The following is a 22,840-nucleotide window of genomic DNA, read 5'->3' as shown; positions in this document are numbered from 1 at the left end:
GTAAATTTGACCATATAACACCTTCCCTCCAGTTACTTTCATGGGTGCGTCTGAAGGAACGAAGAACAATACATTCACTGTCTCTTCTATTCAGAATCATGCATACTTCTACTCCGAATTATCTGTTATCGCGCTTTCAATTTCTTACAACTCTTCGAAACCGACATCAAGCACTTCTTTCTATCCCTCATCATAGAACGTCTCTATACTGATCCTCCTACACTGTAGAAATACCTCGTCTCTGGAATGCGCTACCTAATGATGTCAGGGACTGCCGGACTTTATCACAATTCAAAATTAAATTGGAAAATTTTGTCTTGTTTAATGCTTTTTAGATATTGCTAGAAGTGTTGATTTGTGTTTTTTTTTACTCCAGATTAAAATCGCTTGTTTATGTTAGTTAATTAGGATACAATTAATTATACTTAATCACTCATTTAAAGTTTGTGTGACTGCAACCTGTGTATATTTTTGTGTGACTTTACTTCGTTTATAGTGTTTTTTTCCTTTTTATTTCTGTTATTGTATTTGTATTCCTGGTGTTGTGGAAGAGAAGGCCTGATGGCCTTAACTACACCAGAATAAATAAATAAATAAAATAAATAATTTTTGAAACTATGTGTCTTCTTTTTTATTGATGTGAATCTGGTCACCCTATTCTTGTATGATGCCCTCGATATGAACTTTCTCATTCTGCATAGGAATATAGGCATATTATTCAGTGATTAAAGTACCACACTATGGAGAAGTTTTGTGATGTTATCTATTACGGCATTCTTCCAGACATCTTTATTGGCAAACAGACAATATCGTTGGTGTTCGTTCAAAATGTATGTTACAATTACAAATTTTTAAGGAAATGGGAAAAACTTAATATTTTTGTTAGATTCAGATCAATTACTTTTAAACTTAAAATATTATCATAAAAATACATCTTGTGATATTTGGAATTATATGTGAGCAACAAAATAATGCATGTGTAGAGGAGGAAAAATAGTTTTAATTTTTTGACATATAAAATTTTACGAACACCAACGATATTCTCCCTGCTAGAGTTGTTTACTGCTTTAATTTATACTCCAGGTGCCTAGACAGATCTCTAGCAAAAGAATCGGAATAGGCTCTATCGAAGACACAGCAGACGTCGTCGACAGAATTTTGCTGTTAAGGTAAACGTCAGCAGTGACAATCAACATCTCTTCTTTCAGGAACCCCGATGTATCTTCGCTGTGCTGGGACTCCTGGGAGTATCCATCTTGTATGCATGTCGGTTGCTATAGTAACCATTGTACCTTAGTATATGATACTCATTTGGGCTACATATTGCTCAAAATTGTGAATTTTCTCTTTTCACTCAAATTAACTCGCGAATTCTTATAATTTAACTTAACGACTGCTGACTGTTGCTCAATTAAGATTGTAGCGTGGTTCGTTACGAATCGTTTGTCGCCACTGCGAACATTTCATCGCTTCGAATTCTGTCGCAATGTTATGTCCATATTGTATCTTATTAGTATGACAACTTACTGATCTATTCAAAACAAAAACGCTCATGTGGTATTATAAACAATCTCACACTTGACTGACACTGTATCGATGTGCTTATGGGCGGTCCATTTTTTATTATGTTTGTGTGTGTGAGACTAATGCCTACCCACTTCACTTTCGTGATTCGGGTTCCGTATACTACGGATAGAAGGCAGGACTGTGGCCCAATTTCAAACTGCACACCACTTCTGCGGGCCACGTTATGCACGATGTATATCTGTGAAGAGTGATGTCGTGTATTAGGGTGAGTGTATGTTAAGTGTTCGTGTTAAGTGTAGTATAGTGAATGGGTGAGGATGATGATGAAGAAGGTGAGGAAGGGAGAAGGGGAAACCCGGTGCCGGCATGTAGCCTACTCCTGTCAGGCCGCCAGGCTTAATGTCCCCATCCGACAGACGAATCACTATCAGCAGTGACTATGACTTCCTTTCATATGCACTGCGGAAAGATTTGGGATTTAACCTAGGCATATCGGTGCACAATTTAGTGATCAGAAGTTGTGCACTACCATCTCTCCTAGTCCCGAGATAGAAATTTTACACAGAGGTAACACGGCGGACGTTTCTTCTTTACCTATAGGTCTGTTACATCATTTTCTAAGCAAAAAGGTCAGTAGTAATTACCTACTGAATAAGTGAATAACAACGAAGTTTGAGTTTTATAGTTTGGAACAGACTCTAAAGTCCATCCCTCATTCCACTGAAGACTTCACTTCACACAACGGAAGTAATATAAAATGCTTGACAAGGGCTTAGTTTAAGTGAAGGCTTTGACCGCTACAGTTCTCTTGTCGGTACGCGGTGGTCTTTAGAATTTATGTTTGGGAGGTGGGGAAACTTTCACCGTATCCTGGACAGGACGTGGTTTGAAAGGAATGTCTACTGTAGTAGACAGTATTTTTAACACAAAGATGCAAGGATGCGCGCTGCGCCAACAATTTTCGTCATTCACACTCCCTCATTTAGAAGATCTGGTAACAAAAGTGAAGCGTGGAAGGAGGAGGAGACAGAGAATGAAGGCACTGTCATGGACCATCCCTTGTTTTTTTCAGTAGGTTATTTTACGACGCTTTATCAACATCTTTGGTTATTTAGCGTCTGAATGAGATCAAGGTGATAATGCCTGTGAAATGAGTCCGGCGTCCAGCACCGAAAGTTACCCAGCATTTGCTCATATTGGGTTGAGGGAAAACCCCGGAAAAAATCTCAACCAGGTAACTTGCCCCGACCGGGAATCGAACCCGGGCCACCTAGTTTCGCGGCAGACGCGCTGACCGTTACTCCACAGGTGTGGACTCATCCCTTGTTGAAACACATTGTAAACCCTTATTAAAATCTATAGTTTTCCCCTAAAATCTTCACTATGTTGCATGTTCTTTTCCTTTATCTTAACTAAATTCCAGGAAGTTGCCTCCTCTCTCCGAGATTTGCAGGGCAGTGAATGAAACAAGGTGACTAATTTTTAAGAAGCTGTGATGCGAGTACGGTGAATAATATTTAAATGTCACTTTTTTAATTTTATGTCATTTTTCTTACATTAAGGACATTTTAATGATCTTTTAAACTAGATTGTTAGGTGATGAATATCCACCCCCTATATAGGCTAACTTAAAACCGCACATTGGAATTTCTAAGGACGAACAAAAAAGCGTGACATAAGAGAAAAATTGAGAGTAGGAGGCGAAAAGTGTTTTTTTCTAAAGTAAATGAATACATAGTCAAACGAGAGAGACTTTTTTGTATAATGTTTTAAATTAGAATTAAGTCCTTTTGTTAGAATTAAATCTCTACAAGATAATTTTTTCATATTTTCAAATCTTACAGTTAAAATTCACCACAACTGGATTTGAATTTGTAATTGACTGAATTCTGCGTCGTGAAAAAGAGAGATTCGTCATTTGTTTGTTAAAGATCCTTTTCCATCCTCCCGCGTAACGTCTCTCGGATTGTTTCCAGTCGAATTAAATAAATGCACAGACTTTCAAATCCTATTATCTTTTTTTGTTACAAGCAGAATATTATGATTCTCGCAAACATGTCCGAAGTGTAAATAATTCTAAATCACAACAAAAGGAGATATTACAGTTCCCTCCCTACTAATCGCACGGCTTGTCGCTTAATAGCCGCTAAGAAGGGTTCAGAGCGATAGTGGGCCAAGCGCCATTTATTAAAAAAGGAGAAAGCAAGGGTTAAAGTTAAGTGAATACCATAGTTTAATGAAGATTGACATATAATTTAGTTTGAATGTGTATACTTTATCTTACTTGCTATATGCTTCCATTAAATTCTAGTGATAACTTCATTTTAACCTTTGTTTTCTACGGTTTTAGTAAATGGCGCTTGGCCCACTATGGTTCTGAACCCTTAATATGAAACACTAAAATGACAGTTTAATTCTAGCAAGAGAATTCCATTTTTCTGTGTTGTGCACAAAGTGATTTAACGTTGAAGCACGAAGCTATAAAAACAAACCTTAAATACGATGAAAAATATTGGCTACAGTGATAGCGCGCTGGCCTTCCGTCTAAGCGGCCAGGTCGTGGTGGAATTTGTGGTGGACAAGGTAGAAGTTGCAGAGAAGTTTCCTCGGAGTGCTCCTATCATCAACACTCCATTTCCTTTCTCATTTCATCTATCATCCGCAATAATCCTAGTAAAAATAGACTGCCCGTGAAGTCTTGGGGTAGTACTCGTTTCCGATACTGATATAGGAAGTGCTTGGGCTCCGGACCTCTGGGGCTGATCAGACTACTAGTATGCGGACGGGACCTGACTCTATCAGGGGCTGAGACAGGATGGCCCACTTGTCAGCGTTGGATTCACGAATGACAACTAGGCCATTTGTCGGACTTGGATAATGATCGCATATAAGGGCGTACATGTACAATGGGCAAAACCGTGAATAAGTCTGCGGATCCTTTCCAGCCCACGCAAAATCAAGCGAAGTGATCTCTGATAAAGAATTTGAATGACATCATGTGCGTCAGGAATCACACCGACAGCTAAATTGCGGCGAGAGTTGACAGATTAGTAGTGAGTGATTTCATAATCAGAGTGCACGGTGTATCACTGTAGCAATGCCTAAGAAAATCGAGCCTTTTTGGGAGGGGTACATAACAATCCTTTCCGATGCCAACTACAGTTACGTGAAAATCATGAGCCTGGAAAAAACGTGGCTTCGTTATTTCCAAGAAAGGCATCTTGTGTGTACCTAATAAGACTGCCAAAGCTCGGATGGAATTAAGGGTACTGGGACGTGACGAGTGCCTAATTTAGCTCTTGAACTAGCAAATAACATATAGGCTCTACTGAAGCATTCCTATGTCACAGGTTTATGAAATTTATACCATGCATTAAACAATGTTCATATTATCTTTTCATGAAAAATTAAATCACTTATCTCCAATAGAATATTTATAGGATGTCCCCAAATAAGGTAATTAGAAAATAAATTCTTATGCATGGTTCATCAGTTAGGTACACATATCTCATAGAATTTTAGTCAGACCTCTCTAATTTTTTGTGTGGTACAATAAGAATATATCAAATGACAAAATGAATGCACTACTTTCTTGACTAAACATCACATGTGTACAAAATTAAAAAAAAATATATTAACATAATTTTTTTCCAAAATTTTCCTTAGATTTGAATTTTTAAAAATTCAATGATGAAGTTTAAAAGAAAACCACTCCATTCATTTTAAAGAGTTAATTAATATGTACCTGCCACAAAAATTTCATGACTCTATCTTTATTAGTTTATGAGATAAGCGTACCTAAGTTTTGAAAAATCAAGGTTACGGGAAAATGCAAAAAACTGAAAACGTGTATTTTGTACTTCACTCACAAATCTAGAACATTCCAGCCCCATACTCATCCTGCTCCTGTGTTTCTTGATCCTCTCTCCTCCTTTTGGCATTCCTCTTTCTTGTTCTGGCCTCTTTAGTCATTTGCAAAGCAAACTTTTCACAGTCTTCGAAGCGCTTCTTGTCAATGGTGTAAAGTGCAGTTTTTGTATTTGAGCCCACTTCAATGCCCAAACTCTCCAACACATTTAGTCTACTTACACAACCATCATTAAAACAGATGACTGCATCTAATACACCCAGTTTTAAGGTGTTTAAACCCACAAAAACTGTTTTTGGGATGCGCTCCCATATACAATGATTAAAGCTTTCATTAGGGTTTTGTGTATTCCCATGTAAGCATTTTTTCAATAGCTCCTGGTTGCTGAGGTCCCTAAAGATGGGTTTTATTTCATCCATCACAGCTGGAGGCAGTGAATGCTGATGGGAATACTTATTTCCAGTGACTGAAGCTTTATTGTACCCACACCAGCAGTCTTCATCTGTACCTGGAGGACATAACGTGTGATATGGCTCCTCATCTGTGCTATACTTGTGGAAGTATATTGCCCACACTGCTCTTCTCATTTTTTCTACATCTTTTCCAGCATTCCTCCTTATGGCCAGTCCATAATAGGTTTGCAACTGATCTATTGCACTATCTGTTAGCCTCCCTCTCCCTGTTAGCGGTTTACCATCAGAACATTTTTTACCTTTCATGTCTTTACATAATTTTCTTAGTCTTGTTCCCATTCTCTTTTGCACATGTCCACAGCACTCCAGCTTACTTACTTCCACATTCCCATAAACATTTAATTCTTCAACTTTCTTATATCCCTTTGAGTCCCCATCTCCTAAGTAATTCACATACCTGACCTGATATAAATTCTCAGACCTCTGAAAAATTTTTACTACTCCATCGCTCTCCATCCCACCACTGAAGCCATCATAATTTTTCATGCAAACATGTCCAGGCTGGTCTGATTTACAATTATGGCAGAATTTTGTCAAACATTCGACATCAATTACTTTCCCATTGTCTAGTGAAGTTGCAGTGATGACACCATTGAGGGAAGTGTGGCCTCGCTTCTGCCAGGACCCATCGAAAGCAGCAGTTATGTCCCTACTGTTTTCATTTAGAGCCACTGCTTCTTCTATAGCATTTGTCATAGATTTTTTTGCTACTTCTTCCAGACATTTCAACATTTGGGAAGTGCAGAAATTAAATTTGGCAGTTGGTGGTGGGAGATCCATTATACCACACAGAGTTTGTGCTGGCTTCCTGCCTCTGCCAATACTTCTCATTCCATATACAAATCTTAAATTTACTTCATAACATTTTGTTTTCCCTACCTTATTGGATGTCATACTTGAAGCAGACTCTTTACACTTATTACAAACAACAGACAGTTTAGTTGCAAGCCCTCGCCTACTATTTTTATTTTCTGTAAGTTCAACACAGTCGACGCCACTACAATACTTGCACTGTACAGTTTTCTTAACCAAATTAGATAATAATTGAATGTCCACAATGATAAAACCCTTTGAATATCCCTCATCACTAAAATAAGTTGTCATCACACTCTGGTTTTATGTGAGACAATTTTCTTGCAGAAGCTGAATGCACTTCTCTACTGCAGCTATACTCTGACAGGTTATGTTCACTTATATTATGTTTGCTTTTACTTACATTACCATTAAACACTGGTTTTCTTTTGCCAAACTTCTTTAATCTGCCCATTTTTACTACACACACACACACACACACACACACACACACACACACACACACACACACACACACACACACACACACTAATAATGCTGAATAAAACTGATGCAAATAACACCACAAAGATTCTTTTTGCAACAAAATTTACACAAAGTTATTCAAAACAAAACAGGAGTGCTTTCCACTGGGCTGTGTTATGCTCTTTGCAGTTTCAGAGTATCCAGAAGCACCAACAACAGCAAAGAAATTTACCCGGTCAAAATATTCCAATAAATAGCCCAGAAATTATAACATATTTAATAAGTTGAATTGGGCATTTAAAAAAGGGGCGTGCAACTACGACGCCATTTTTAAATTCCCTATTTTAGGGCATTTAAACCCAGAAACCCCTACAATATATATATTTTTGGATAGAGAATTTATTCAAGAATTCGAAAACAATGAAAACAAAAAATGACATTTTTGGCCGATTTTCACGTCCTAGTACCCTTAATCCTAGAGTGGAAAAAGGAAGCAAATTCACCCCCCGTCACAAGTCGCCGCAAGATGATAGAGATGATACAAATTAATTCCATTCGAGCTTTACCAATCTTATTAAGTACACAAAACATGCCTTTCTTTGAAATAACGTAACCTCGTTTATCGCAGGTATCTTTTATTTTCACTTAACTGTGCTTGGCATCGGACAGAGTTGTTATGTATCACTCCCAAAAAGGCTCGATTTTCTTGGGAATTTCTGCTGTGAGTCGCCGTGCATCCTGACTATGAGATCACTCAGTACTGGTCTGTCACCTCGCGCCACACTTCAGCTGTCGTGTGACTTCTGACGCACATGATGTCATTCAAATTCGTTATCAGAGATCGGAAACAACCCTGTATTACGTGGTATTCCTCGCCGTAGCCGTAGAGTTAGCAGTCAATGAGTCAGTAAATTTAATAATGTACACATGCTAATGCACCACCTTGGCTTAAACCCTTATTTGTAAGGACACTTGTAGTTCGACCAATATGCAATTTCACTTTACATAGAGTGGCTTTTGTGAGAATTATTAATTAACTTAATTGCCATTCCAAATCCTCCCATAGCCATTATTAGCTTTCCCCTATCATTACTGTCGTACGCAGCTTCAAAGTTCACAACTAGATGGTAGACCTCTATATTCACCTTATATTCCTTTTTTCATAATATTTATCTTAATGTATGTATCTCAATTATAATAGATTTTCCTGATCTGAACCCTCGTTGTTAATTTCTTAGTACTTTCTCAACATGAGGTTTCAATTTATCATGCAATATATTTGAGAATGCTTTGTACGCTCAGTTAGGAAGAGTAACCCACGATAATTTTTACAATCCTAGGGGTCTCCTTTGTTATGTAGTGGTGATGTTTTCATGGACGCTATTTTTCAGTTTTTTCAGAATGTGTAGTTTTTGTGCATTTTGTCTTTTAGAGTTACCCAAAGATAAAAGTCACAAGTATAATGTCGGAGGATAGAGACTGCCTGTCAATAATACAATTCTATTTTCCACTACTCTACGAAATTCGCTCATATAACAGTCGGCTGTATGCACTGTTGCAGAATTCTGTTGGAGAGACGCCGTATTTTGTCTTTTTCTAACAGTACTCTGCGACGATACATATAGTCGACTATTTTATGGACGAACTTCATAGAATATTCGAGGATAGAATTATCGGTAGAAATGTGTGCTCCCTATTCTCTTGTGACTTGAAGTTGAACTCTGAAAGATAAAGTGTACATAAATAACCCATATACACTCAAATGACTGAAAAATATCGTTGCGAAAAGTTCAGCTAAATTCCTCGATTGGAAGTGCAACAAGTGATTTAGCAATATACGTTTTTGGTGTTGTGGTCATAGATGAATATAAAATAGAATGCGAAACTGCGGTCAGCACCATCTGATGGAAGGGGGTTCAAATAAAATGACCAGCTCCCGACGTTGTGGGTGGTGAACATTAGAACTACGTGTTGGATAATTACCCAGAGTTCCCTATTTATCCATTCCTTCGAGACGAACAGACGATGCTCGAAAAGACATGGTGGTAGCCAGAAACTTGCTAATGCGTGAACATAAAGTGATACTAAGTGTGTGTATAAGCAAGCAGTGTATGTTAAACAGTGATGTTTATGGACGTTGTAAAAATAGTGTTGTTGAATGTATTGTAAAGTAATAGTAATATAAAAAATTTAACTATCTAAATAGTTTTTGCAGACTTTTCCATTGCGCTGTACACTGGCTCGCAAAACTTTTGTCCGATATACTGTAGAGTTTTCCTCGTTCTTAAGTTGGTATTTGTACTCATCCCAGTCGGCAGGTAGCATAGACAAATAAATAGAAAAACCCCCAACTCAGTGCATTACCTTCGACACGCTATTGACGCGACGTCGAGACACTTGACGGCAAAACATCGGAACTACATCTCGTTACACATAGCGGCAGAATGCGGAACTACATCCCTTGTTACACGGCCCGATCGGTATTACAGGTATCCGTTATGCCAGCATTAGAACACGATCGGTACTGCAGATACCTATTATACCAACACATACTGGTATTTTTCATATCGCCAAAGGAGTGTGTAATGATGGTTTATCAGTTTAAATAACATGTTTAACCACAATATTTATATCACATTTTTGTTTTAACATGTGAATATAAATATAATGGTTGAACATGAAACTGAAAACCATTAACACACTCCCTCTTTTAACACCGTCATTTAACCCTTTTATTAAATTAATTTATCAAATTTGACTAATAAAAGTTTTTGCATCTTCTAGATCAAATATGTAATTGAGATACAGGATGCGAATAGGATAGGATACTTCTCTCCAAAACACCTTAAGCACTATTTTAAAATAATGTTATGTATCATGTATTGGAAGATAAAAACAAAGATTGACTTTGGAATATTGACTTCGAAGTTATTATTGGTCAGTTATATAATTATAATTCGCTCTTAATTTTTTTATGTCAAACATTAGCTTGAAAATATTCATAAGATGTTTTGCTGTGACATAGTACAACGCACGTTCATAAACATTTATAAAACACCACTTTATTTGTTTTACACCGTCAGAGCTGAACATCTATTTTTAAAAGTAACTGCCATTAGTTTAATATATGGATATTAAAAATCTAAGTAATCAATAATCACCACTGATAAAGAATACAAAGAAAACTATTTGTCTACAACAGACATAAAATTAACTTAGACTTTTAATAAAAACACCATTAAGAAATACAAGTAAAAAAAATATTTTTCATCCTCTGATGTATAGTTGATTCAAAACACTGAACATATTAGAAAAAGTGCAAAACAATTTATTAGAGATAAGTCTATACTTCGCAACATTTCCTAATTTTTAGCTTTGATACTGAGTGTTTGATTTGGTTGTGGCCCCATTGCTCAAAATATGTTGTTGTTGTATTCTAATGCCAGGGGTTTGACAAAGTCATTTGACCTCTTGCACTCCAATATTTTTCGAAGATATTATTATGGCCAGCCACTGAAGCACAGATTTTGAGGTGTTCCGAATCCATTTCTTGGTTTGAGTTGCACAGTGGGTAGTTAGGGGACTGATATATTCCAATTCTATGCAGGTGTTTGTTTGGCCAGACAGTCATGGCCTGTTGCCAATCTAAATGCAGCTACAGACGATTTTCGTGGTAAATAGGGAATTAACTGTGGATTATGATGCAGAGAGTTCCATTTTTTCCCTTGAGATTTGTGTTATCAAATTTTGTTTGTTGAAGTCTAAGTATGTAGATTTAATAAATCTTTTCACAGAATAATACGTAGATTTAGTAACAGGTCTGTAAGTAGCAGTGCTGCCCTTCTTTGCTAAAGCATCAGCATTCTCGTTTCCCAGGATTCCACAATGGCATGGTATCCACTGGAATACAATTCTTTTATTGAGTGATATTAATTGAGAGAGCATTTTAGTTATTTCTGCTGTTTGAGATGAAAGTATGTATTTAGAGACTATTGATAGAATAGCTGCTTTGGAGTCTGACAATATAACTGCATTCTTAAATTTATTGATGTGGCATAGAAGATTCCTGAGACTTTCACTTATTACAATGATTTCTCCGTCAAAACTTGTTGTTCCATATCCAAGAGATATATAAAGTGAGAAGAGACAAAATATTGTACCATATTTACTCTCTTCTTAGCTGATGTTATACAAGCATTCCATTATAAAAAAATTAGTTGCTTCTGTACCATTAAAGTAGTCCCGCCCAGAAATCCGATTGGGGGACTATTTTGCTGCATAGAATTGGAATATATCAGTCTCCTAACTGTCCATTGTGCTACTCAAACCAAGAAATGGATTCGGAACACCTCAAAATCTGTGCTTCAGTAGCTGACCATGACAACAATTTTGAAAAATACTGGAGTGCAAGAGGTCAAATAACTTTATTGTCAAATGCCTGGCATTAGAAAACATCAACATATTTACTCTGGTCATGATAATATCTTTGAAAAATATTGGAGTGCAAGAGGTCAAATGACTTTATTGTCAAACGCCTGACATTAGAAAACAACAACATATTTGCTCTCTAAACATTCTAATTAATGCACCCAAATCTCACCAGTTGCAGAAGCTGCAGATTCGTATCGCTGCCACTGGACTCCCTCCTATGCCCTATAGATGACACAACTGAAATGCTCATTGTACTAGTAATTATTATTTGTATTTATATTACTATGTAATGTTAACTTAGGGCCTTAAAGATCGTTAGATTTATCATTGCCCTATATATTACAAAAATTATATTGCTCATAATGTAGAAGTAAAGTACTCTACTTTTTTTTTTCAGACGAATGAATGAATTCCCTTTATTTTCCTTCAATTAACTGAAGAAATCAACACATTAAACGAAATGAGATAACAATGATAATAATAATAATATTAATAATAATAATAATAATAATTCATTCTAGTACCGAGGTCATGGAAAGCATGGGGCTCTACCTCCATGCCCCCCAAATGCCTTCTTGACATGTTACGAGGATACCTTTACCTTTTACCTTAATAATAATAATAATAATAATAATAATAATAATAATAATAATGAATGAAGTCCATTACCATACACTTGTCAACGAAATTAAACACAATTTTGTTAAAAGATAAAGACAATGAATGAATCACTCAATGAAAGAGAATACAGGTTCAAATTGATGCCACAGTGAAGTGCAATGAATGAAGCAATTATGTTAGGTGGTGAAAAAGGTTAATGTAAGTAGGCTGGTGATGAAGCGGGTCGTAGTTCTTGAGTGGGATACCAAGCATCCCTTGATGGAATGGCTCCTCTTAGTAAGTTATATCTGAAGTCACTGTTATACTGATTACTGCGAAAATGGCTTGCACATATATAGGCCCTTCTGTAAGGATGAGGATTTTGTGCCACAGCTGCCTACATGTGGTACCTGTTACAATCAAAATTCTATTATTATCTAAAAAAAAAATACACAAACCAGGGTTGGTATTAATTTAAATTAATGATTTAATCATGATGTAAATAAAATAATTTTCATTTTATTTACATCAAATAATTGTTACTACTTAAATCACAGATTAAAATTATATGCACCTAACATGATTAAGATGAGAAATTAACTTCCTGAAAAAAAAAAAAAAATAAATAAACGTTTTTACATATGACTGTTCTGCTGCTTCTTAAAACTATTAGCAATATATACGAGTAGCAAACTTGCATCTCTGCAATGAACAAAATATTTTCTATGGTGAAATATATTTTTCTTCCTATGAATTCATATAAAATTTCACCACAGAAAAATCTTTGTTTATTACAGACATATAATTCTAGCATTTTCTGAAGAAATGGACAGGTTTTGAAAGTTTGCTTCTCATATGTCTTTTCCCAACTCCTAATTAAGGAGCAACAGAACACATGGTACAGGTAGTCTAGTAGAGCCTACTTTCGGAATCACCACCTAATTAAAGCACAGTATGATGCTGAGGATTGAAATGAATAGTTGTAGCTCATAACAATATTCAAAGTAAAAGTTGCACAATGCCAAATGGACTATGTATTTATTCTGAAAACACACAATGCTAAGCTCTTCTGATAAATTTATTTGTAAATATTAATCTCCCTAAATAGTTGAATTATTTTTTAATGAATAACAAACTGAGCATAATATCTTGCCTAAGTCTAAGCTAATTATTATTATTATCATTAAGTGCAGGTTATTAGTGATGTATTAATAATGAGGTCTATATGTAAACATAGTAAATTATTTTTGAAGCGATGTTGTTAATTACTTAAAATAACACATTAACAAAATACACAATTATGTAGGAATTAATGCACAAATTAAGTTTAAATGAATTACAAAAGAAGGCAAAAACTCATTTTAATAAACAAATATGAATTTGACAAATAATTCTCACTTAAATTTAAAAATCACTACAGTTTACCAACCCTGACAATTTACTGATGATATATAAGGATATCTTTGCATTGAGCTTATGCCAATGCCATTGCTGTGCTGCATTACTTGGCGCAGGAAAGAGGAATAACCAGGTCTTCTCATTACTATCCGATTTCTGACAGTACACTGCAGCACATTCACAGTGTAAAACTCCGCCATTTGTCTTTCTATTAACTGAAACAAACCAGCAGTAACCTAGTATCATATAATGCATTAATAACACTACATTTCACAGAACAATTGAAGGATTGCAGTATAATCAACGTTTGTGAAATATTCCTGGAAGAATTCTATCCACGAGTCTATAAAAATAATAAATATCTCCGGCAATTTAACTCCTTTTATTTTATCAAAATTATTCCAGTAAAGGTACTACTGTTAACTGTAAAGTCAAATTTCTAACATATCTTTTTTCGGGAACAACACTTCTTTACTATTGCGTTACCAAGCTAAGGTACCCCGCCATCCTTTGGTAACGCAACTGTAAAGAATTACACCGGGGACAACATATTTAGTCATATCAGATTTTGTCCCACGAATTTTAAGATGTCTGACCAACTTAACTTAGCTATATACAAAAATAATATGTTCGTTCATACCCAAAGTGTATATTAACTGTTAGCTTACCTTTAAAGCTCTTGGCGTAATTGCAGTTAGGCCTAATACACTGTTGTAATTCAACACAGAAGTCAGTTCATCATGTGGTAGTGGTAGAAGGAAGGTAATCGCGTTGTGAAGTTTATCCCTGAAAACAATTACAGATCTCAGTTTAATAAACGTTTAAGATATGACAGAAGAATTCAGTTTAAATTAGAAAACATGACGGTGCAGGTAAGCTGCATCTACACGGTTCAGTTTTTCATGCTCGTACGCACCCAGTCTGGGAAGAATATTGAAAGAATCAAGTTTAAAGCGCATGTTGAATTAAGATACATTAAGATTTTCTATCTACAAGGTACGCCATATTAATATTAAAATACCAAAATACCATGTGATGGAGTGTAAAAACCGATTATAGTTTCACTGACCAAGTTCTGCAGCAGCGAAAGCTAAAATAATATATTATCCTGCACATTGTGTGCACTTCCGTTATTATTAAATACCAATCTTGCAGGCATTGCTTGAATGTGTGAAGTTGAAAGAAAAGTTGAACCGTGTAGATGTAATCTCAAACATATTTCTTTCTTACCTTCAACGTTGCGAATTATTTCTTGTTGCAGGAAAGCACCAGTAACTTCTCAATTAACTCGATCTGTACAAATTTCTTCCTTAAGCAGACATGTTCGTCCATTCCATAATTTATACAAGATTTAAACAGAATAGGAATGCCAACATCCAACAATTGATCAACTGAACAAATGAGGTTAATAGGTCATACACAGTACACTAATATGGCTACTTTGTCCTCGAATGAAAATGCAAATTAGCTATATAGTAATAGTAATAATAATCCGAATATTATAAAACTGACACTTTCTGTAAATAATGGATATTAATAATATTTGTTTAAAACTGTCATATTGGCAAAACTTATAACCAAAGAATTTTCGAAACCAACCATGACCCACCCCTCCTCACAACAAGAAGGTTGACGACACGTAAGCTAGTTGATTCTAAACTGAAAGAGAATCCTAGTGTCATATTTGAATAAACATGACATATTGTAGATCCTCCTCTAGCCACAGTTCTTTGAGTTATGATGCGCGTACAGTTTATTTTCTTTGACTGTTGTCATAGAAATAACACTACGTTAATTACATTAATTAAAGCTGGCACTAACAATCGACAGATTACTATCCTAAAAAAATCGTCTAAATAATTATATTAAGACAAATTTTTTTGGGACTGTCTATAATTTAAACCTTAATTGTCAATTGTATCCCGTGGGATATGCAGTTTAATTTACATTTTTCACACAAAAAATAGGTATGTAGATTAACTCTCATATAGTAACGGAACGAAAATGTGGATGTAACGAACAAAAAATAAACAAATCATATAGAAAATAGCAAATGTCTGTGCTTTCAACACCAAACATGATATTAGCTGACTGCTGATTTAGAACATGCAAAACATTTCTCCATCCTTATATTTTTATAAATAATAGAACGGAGAGGAAATTAGTGAAAATGTTTAATTTCAAGTAAAATCAAATTATAATATGCCAGAGATAAACTTCATTATTTCGTTTCTTCGCACTCCAGCTGGGTTTATGACATTTATTTGAAAACTGAATTTTCATCAATTTAAATGTTAATGAAAAAACATTTTTGTAATGAAGAATGGTAGCTAATACAGTAAATGAAATACAGCTTTCCTTTTTAATTTGTTATGATTAATATAATCAATAGCCACTCCAGTTACCATCATATCGTATAATGTTGTCTATTCTTCTCATGGAAGTTACCAACCCATTTATATAGCATTCAGACGTAAATACATCATCCCGAGCATCCTGTAGTATTTCCCATAACTGTTGTGACGTTTGGGATCCTGTGTTATCCAGGGTATCATTCACCGTGCGCTGAACTTCGGCCCAAACATTTTCCAATGATTGAGATCACGACTTTTTGGAACCCAAGGGACGAGTGAAAGATCCATTATTACAAACTGATGTTATATTGTATTTATACGTGCAGGAAAGATGAAAAATTATCCTGGAATGTTCTATAATACTCAAGATAAATAAACAACATGTTTTAAACATTTCGCTGCAAAATTGACTTAATGTTTTCATTTATGTAGGTTACATATACCGTTATTGCTCTAAAATGTTTTGGGTTCGATTAGCTCGGTATGCCTGGGACTCAGAATTCGAATACCTCCTCCCCAGAACATATGGAGTGGGGTATGTAGGTATATTGCCAACATAACGTCTCCCAGAGTTCACTTCCACGTTATTTCATAGGACAAAAGTTTTGCGAGCCAGTGTACACTAAATACCCAAAGAATACAATCCCAATTATCTAACCTTTTGCTTTATTTTCTGTCTCTGTTTGGTTATATTTTAATTGGGTAGTGTAAAATAGATCGTCTCTTTTATCTTCCTGTTGGCTCCGGTAAGAATTTTCAGTGGAAGATGCTGTGAGGAATAAAAATGTAAATGTTTTGTATTAAATTGGGTTGGGAATATCGATGAGGGTGGGAGGGAAGAAATATTTTGTGCATAGTTTAACATTTTCGTCACCAGGTGCGCTGCTAAATGCATGCAGTAATTAGTTTTTGTTTTCGCTACTTGGTGCACTGCTAGATATAATAAGTTCTCCTCCGTCCAACAGATGGCAACAAGATCAATTTCTACATTAGCGCCTGTAGCATGTGTTACGGAAAACTCAGTAAGTTTCCCACCCTATTATATATCATCCATGTTGTGGTTTTTAAAATTCGGGCTATCATAACCGACTATGGACTCTCATGCCTGTAAGTAGAGCACGGTACAGGCATTGTTTACAAATTGTTTGCAGTTTATATTTCCCTTAAAAACAATGAAGAGTGAAAGAATGTCCCAGATTTTGTTTCTGGAAAATTTGATAATCGTAATTAATGTAATTGTTTTTTGAAGTGACTATCAATTATTGTTATGGATATCATACGGTATGAGACAAAACAGACACTGAAATTATTGATCATCTGTTGTCCACGTTTCCCTAGCAACGAAGTGATATTTATTGTGTATAATAGTTTGACATATTGTGAATTCAGTGTTGTGTTGATTTCTGCCATTATGGTACTCGTAACAGAGGAGAAGGTGTTTATCGTGGAACATTATTTCCAGTCATATGGAGTAGAACATCAGAATGGGCCATTTGCTTCACATTAAAGAACAGTACGAGGAGCGATTTAATAAGGAGACTTAAAATAACAGATCAATATTAGCTGTCGTTGACAAATTCCGTCATACGGGATCAGTCTTATGTCAACGAAAGGGAATAATAAGGCCCCCCAAGAACTGACACCACCACCTTTCTATTCAACCACATTTGTATATTGATAAGTTGACGGTTTTAACAATAAAATTTGAATATTTATTCACCTTGATGGCTACATCAACCTACAAACAACTCGTATTTTAGGGTTTGAAGAGCTAATGTTGTTATACAGAAACCACTGCACAGTGTGCGGTTCACGATTTGGTGCGCCGTATCCGGCCATGGAATATTCGGCCCTTACTTCGTCGAGGATTTGCCACATACAATAAAAAATCTACTACTGGTTTTTGATAAAGAAAATATATTTGACCTTGTATAGTATTACAATAATTTATATATTTAATAGGTAAACGACAGGAGGAGTGTTCCTATTAAATTGCAATGCAAATGTGTGTACATTACAAATAGACGAATCTCAAGCTACATTACCCCATAGGACTTAAGTTCCCAATCCTGAACAGTGGAAGTAATTAACTCACGTCTCCCTTCCGAGTATCTGTGTCCCTTCCGAGTAGTATCCCATTGCTGTCGAACTTCCAAGTGACTGTAACTTAAAATACAGCAATCCAAGAATGTTTCCCACTCTCCTCGCTTACCTATGTACCTGTGTTGCTATGTCGTAACGGATATGAAAGGAATGTTCGTTGAGAAATATGGCGTTGTTGGATGTAAGCCTACCTCGCTGACTGAGCCGGGATATACGCTCATGGTTTTGCACCGTTTTTATCGTGCCAGAGACTTACTCTTCCAACGACAATGGACGCAGCAAGATGGAGCTACAGCCCACATCGGGGGTGACTCACTTGCTCATATGTAACGACACTTTGGAGATAGCCTAATTTTTCGTGGAACTTCATTCCCCTAACTTTCATGATTCCCGGATCTCACGGACCCAGATGCCTACATATTAGGCATGTTGAAAGAATGAGTTTTCAATACAGATGACCCACCTACGAATATTCCACAATTACGCGAGAAGATAACGTCATTTTTTGTGTTCTTACAGCAATCTTTGTTCATTAATATATTGAATAATCTTCAGAAACGTTATGAATAGGGGACGGATGTTGATGAAAAGTCATCTTCTTATTTTTCACAATAGGATGATGCCTATTAATATGGAAATCTTTTCTATGTTAATATCAACGTAAAAAAATAATTTCTTATGTTGCATTTTTTGCATTTTTTGACGTTTTTGAACTAAAGGGTAATTTAATTTTTTTCGGCATTTTTTGGTCATTTTTAATACTTTGAATATCTTTTAGATCATTTGGACTGCAGTTTACTTTCTTCTTTACATATAGATCTGTTACATCTTTTTTCTAAACAAATAGATCAGTAATAATTACCTACTGAATAAATGAATAACAGTGAAGTTTGAGTTTTATAGTTTGAAACAGACCCTAAAGTCCATCCCTCATTCCACTGAAGACTTCACCTCAAACAACGGAAGTAATATAAAATGCTTCACAACAGCTTAGTTTAAGTGAGGGCTTTGACAGCTACTGTTCTTTTGTCGGTACTAGGGTATCTTTAGAAGTTACATTTGGAAGGGGGAAACTTTCACCTTTTCCTGGACGAAAGGACATTGTGTCCCCAATATGGTTCGGAAGGGATCTATTGTAGGCCTAGTAGATAGTATTTTTAACACAAAGATTGCAAAAATACACTCTGCGCTCACAATTTATTTTGTCATTCACACTCCCTCATCTGGAAGGTCTGGCGAAGGAGAATGGAGGCACTGACATGACCACTTCTGATTGAAACACATTGTAAACCCTCATTAAAATTTATAGTTTTCCCTTCAGACTTTCATTTTGTTGCATGCCCTTGTCCTTTATCATAGACAAATTTCAGGAATTTGCCTCCTCTCTCCGAGTTTGGTGGGCAGTCATTGAAATAAGGTGACTAATTTTTAAGAAGTTGTGGTGCGAGTACTTTGAATAATACTTAAATGTCATTTTATTTTAATTCAATGTCATTTTTCATTGTTTTGAGGCATTTTATTGAACATTTTATGTAGATTTTTAGGTCATCGGCATCCGCCCCCTAGTTATGAACAATGTGTGGCACGTGAAGGTACACATTTTGAACACATACTGTACCAACGCAATTAAATAACATTTCAGTGTCGGTTCTTTTGCGGTATAGTGTATTTATCAACTTGAATCAAACCTTTCATTCCGTAAGGAATATAATGCGCCGAAACTATAGCTCTTATTAACATTTTAGACACTGCATAAGTTACAGAGATGAATTTACGATGACAATGATTAACGGATGACTGATGTACTACATTTCATACATCATCTTCGCCCATCATAACTTGCATTTGTACTTTAAGTCAGATCTCTGGCATGAAAAGGCGGCGATTTAGTCTTACGGAAAACTGTGTGGCCTGATGAATTTAATATTGGTTTGTTAATGCTATTAATTTTTACCAATATTAATACTGTATTGCTCCATCACGAGCAGGAAAACTCAGGCCAGGAAAACAATCTCTGATATGCAACTTTCCTGAACAATACGTCAGGATTTGGTATTCACTTCGAATGGATCGTCGCGTCAGTTCTGCTACGCGCCGCTGTGCGCTTCTATCAGCATACTCGCACAAAGGAGAGATTAATGACGTCATTAGTAGCCTCGCCTTCTTCGTTTATGGATTTGGAATTGGGCCAAGTTCGAAACAGGATACTGTCCCTATGTTATGACGTCTCGCTGTCTTGGTGGCAAAAGGCTTCTCTATATTTTACACCACAGTTTAAGAGAATTTCACGTGTTGGCTCAAAAAACCTCATTTCTATATGTTGATACTTCATTACAACGCACAGTGGCCACTCATAAATACTGAAATAATGAAATGTTGCATAAGATGAGCATAAAAAGTGTACATTCTCATATTACAACCTGCTATAAAGCTGTTTTGTCTAAGAACGGAATGGGTGAAGAAAGAACAATACTAACACTGATAAGAAGAGAGAAAGAAATTACCTGGGTCATTGGACTAAATAGAAACTGCCTACTGGAGGATGCACGAGAAGGATGGTCAACGGAAGAAAAGTTCGGGGCAGAAGAAGATATCAGATGATAGACAATATTAAGATACATGGATCGTATACGAACACTAAGAGGAAGGTAGAAAATAGGAAAGTTAGGAGAATACTGCGTTTGCGAATGTCTAAGAATTGTCATAAGAAGTGGAAGTTCTCATATAGAACCTACTTCATTAAACTTTGTCATACAAAGCGGAAGTTCTAATGTAGAACTTACTTCATAGCTGCTTTGCCTAAGAATTTCATACAAAGCGGAAAATCTCATTTACAGCCTACTGTACTTCACAGCTTTGTCTAAGAATTGTCATAAAAAGGCGAAGTTCTCATGTAGAACTTACTCCATAGCTGGTTTATATAGAAATTGTCATAGAAAGCGGACATTCTCAAGTAAGAAAACTTCAAAACGGCTTTCTCTAAGAACTGTCTTAAAAACAGTAAGTTCTCACGTAGAATCTACTTCATAGCTGCTTTGACTGAGAATTATCATGAAAAGGAAGTTCTCATTGTGTAACTACTTCATAGCTGTTGTCAAAGAATTGTCATAAAAATAAGTTCTTATGTAGAACTTACTCCGTAGCTGGTCTGTCTCAGAATTGTCATAGAAAGTGGAAATTCTCATGCAGAACATTCAGTATTTCAGAGCAGCTTTGTCTAAGAATTGTTTTAAAAACTGTAGGCGAAGTTTTCACGTAGAACCTACTTCATATCTGCTTTGACTGAGAATTGTCATAAAAAGAAGTTCTTATGTAGAATCTACTTCACACCCACTTTGTTCAAGAATTGTCGGATATGGTTCTGTATTCGTAGTTTTAAATGTTGATTAGGCAATACATGTGCTATGAAATTAAGATAAGATTTATGTAATAGCCAAACTTGCGTTACTATGAATAACATCCAGAAAGTAAAATAAAGTTTGAGCACTTCTACTGAATATTTACTAAATCTGATTTACGCATACATGATACCTAAGTGATAACTTTCTTCTGTTTAAGGAGGGTATATAGGCTACACTTCTAGAGATGTTTAAATACAAAGTGATCCAAAGTACGTTAGAAGAGTCGTCGATAGATTGTCACAACATGAAATATATACAAATTAGAGGATTATAATAGAAGTTGTGTCACAAAATGTGAAATGACAAACGATAAACAATTTCCTAACAGCGCAGTGCTGTGGTGAAGAAAAAAAACTGTACGAACTTATGCATCATCCTAATATAGCTATTCCTTCAGTTTTTTTTACTTATATTTTATTAGTTCTACATCGTTCAAATTCACTCGAATTCTAGTGGTGAACCTCTGGAACTGCCTCGAACTTTCTCAGTACTGGTAGCATTTGCAATTGCACTACGAAAGCTTTTTGCTCTAGCAAAATTTTAATGAAGTGTTGTTAATAAACGTCACGGCCTAGTCGTAGTATATGCAGTTATACCACAGTCTAGTATATACAGTCACGAAGCTCAGTACGTAGTAAATATGCATCCATGGATAGCTGCTAACCACTAGGATCGCTAATATCGCCTCATTACAGATAATGCGAAATGGTACTGGCACAGTCTATTGTTCCTAGTACCCTCACAACTCAAGCTTCGTGACTGTATATATTAGACTGTGGTTATACTCCTTTTGTAATAATGTTATTGGTTTTGTAATTTTATTGAAACTTCGTTATGTTTCATTTAGCACAACATAGTTATTGATAGGAACCGCCCCCCGAACACGTGCTTGCTCAAAAGGGTGTGCGTTACATCAGTAATATGTATTTATTTTGTATTGTATGTAGCAATAAATAATAAATACTTATTTTATGTTAACTTATTACTCTTATAGCTTACTTGTAAAATATGGTAGCATGGTTACAGATTGATCTTTGAATAGATGAAGTGTTGCACGGCATTAAACAGATGATTCTCAATAGGTGTCGTCTGATAGTAACGATTATTCTCAGTGTGGCACTTATCCCAGCGTCAGTAGATCGAGTTCCCTTATTCCTCAAGCGAAGTAAAAGTTTAAATTCCTTAAAATTAGCAATGATTATTTTCAATACAGGTGTGTATTTTATTTATAATATTCTGTCTAACGAATCTTTTCAGCCAGATAATCTCAGTTGACATATGAAGGCAAGACATTCGCAATATAATAATCAATGAATGACAGTGGCGGCTCGTGGTATTGAATTAAGGTGGGCTGCATACAGAAATAAACCAAGCAACTTACTTTATTTAAAGATTAGTTTCACGCGC

This window comes from Periplaneta americana, chromosome 11, assembly GCF_040183065.1.
Source record: "Periplaneta americana isolate PAMFEO1 chromosome 11, P.americana_PAMFEO1_priV1, whole genome shotgun sequence".
NCBI classification, from domain to species: Eukaryota; Metazoa; Arthropoda; class Insecta; order Blattodea; family Blattidae; genus Periplaneta; species Periplaneta americana.
The sequence above is the reverse complement of the archived record's forward strand: the minus strand, read 5'-3'. Positions refer to the sequence as shown.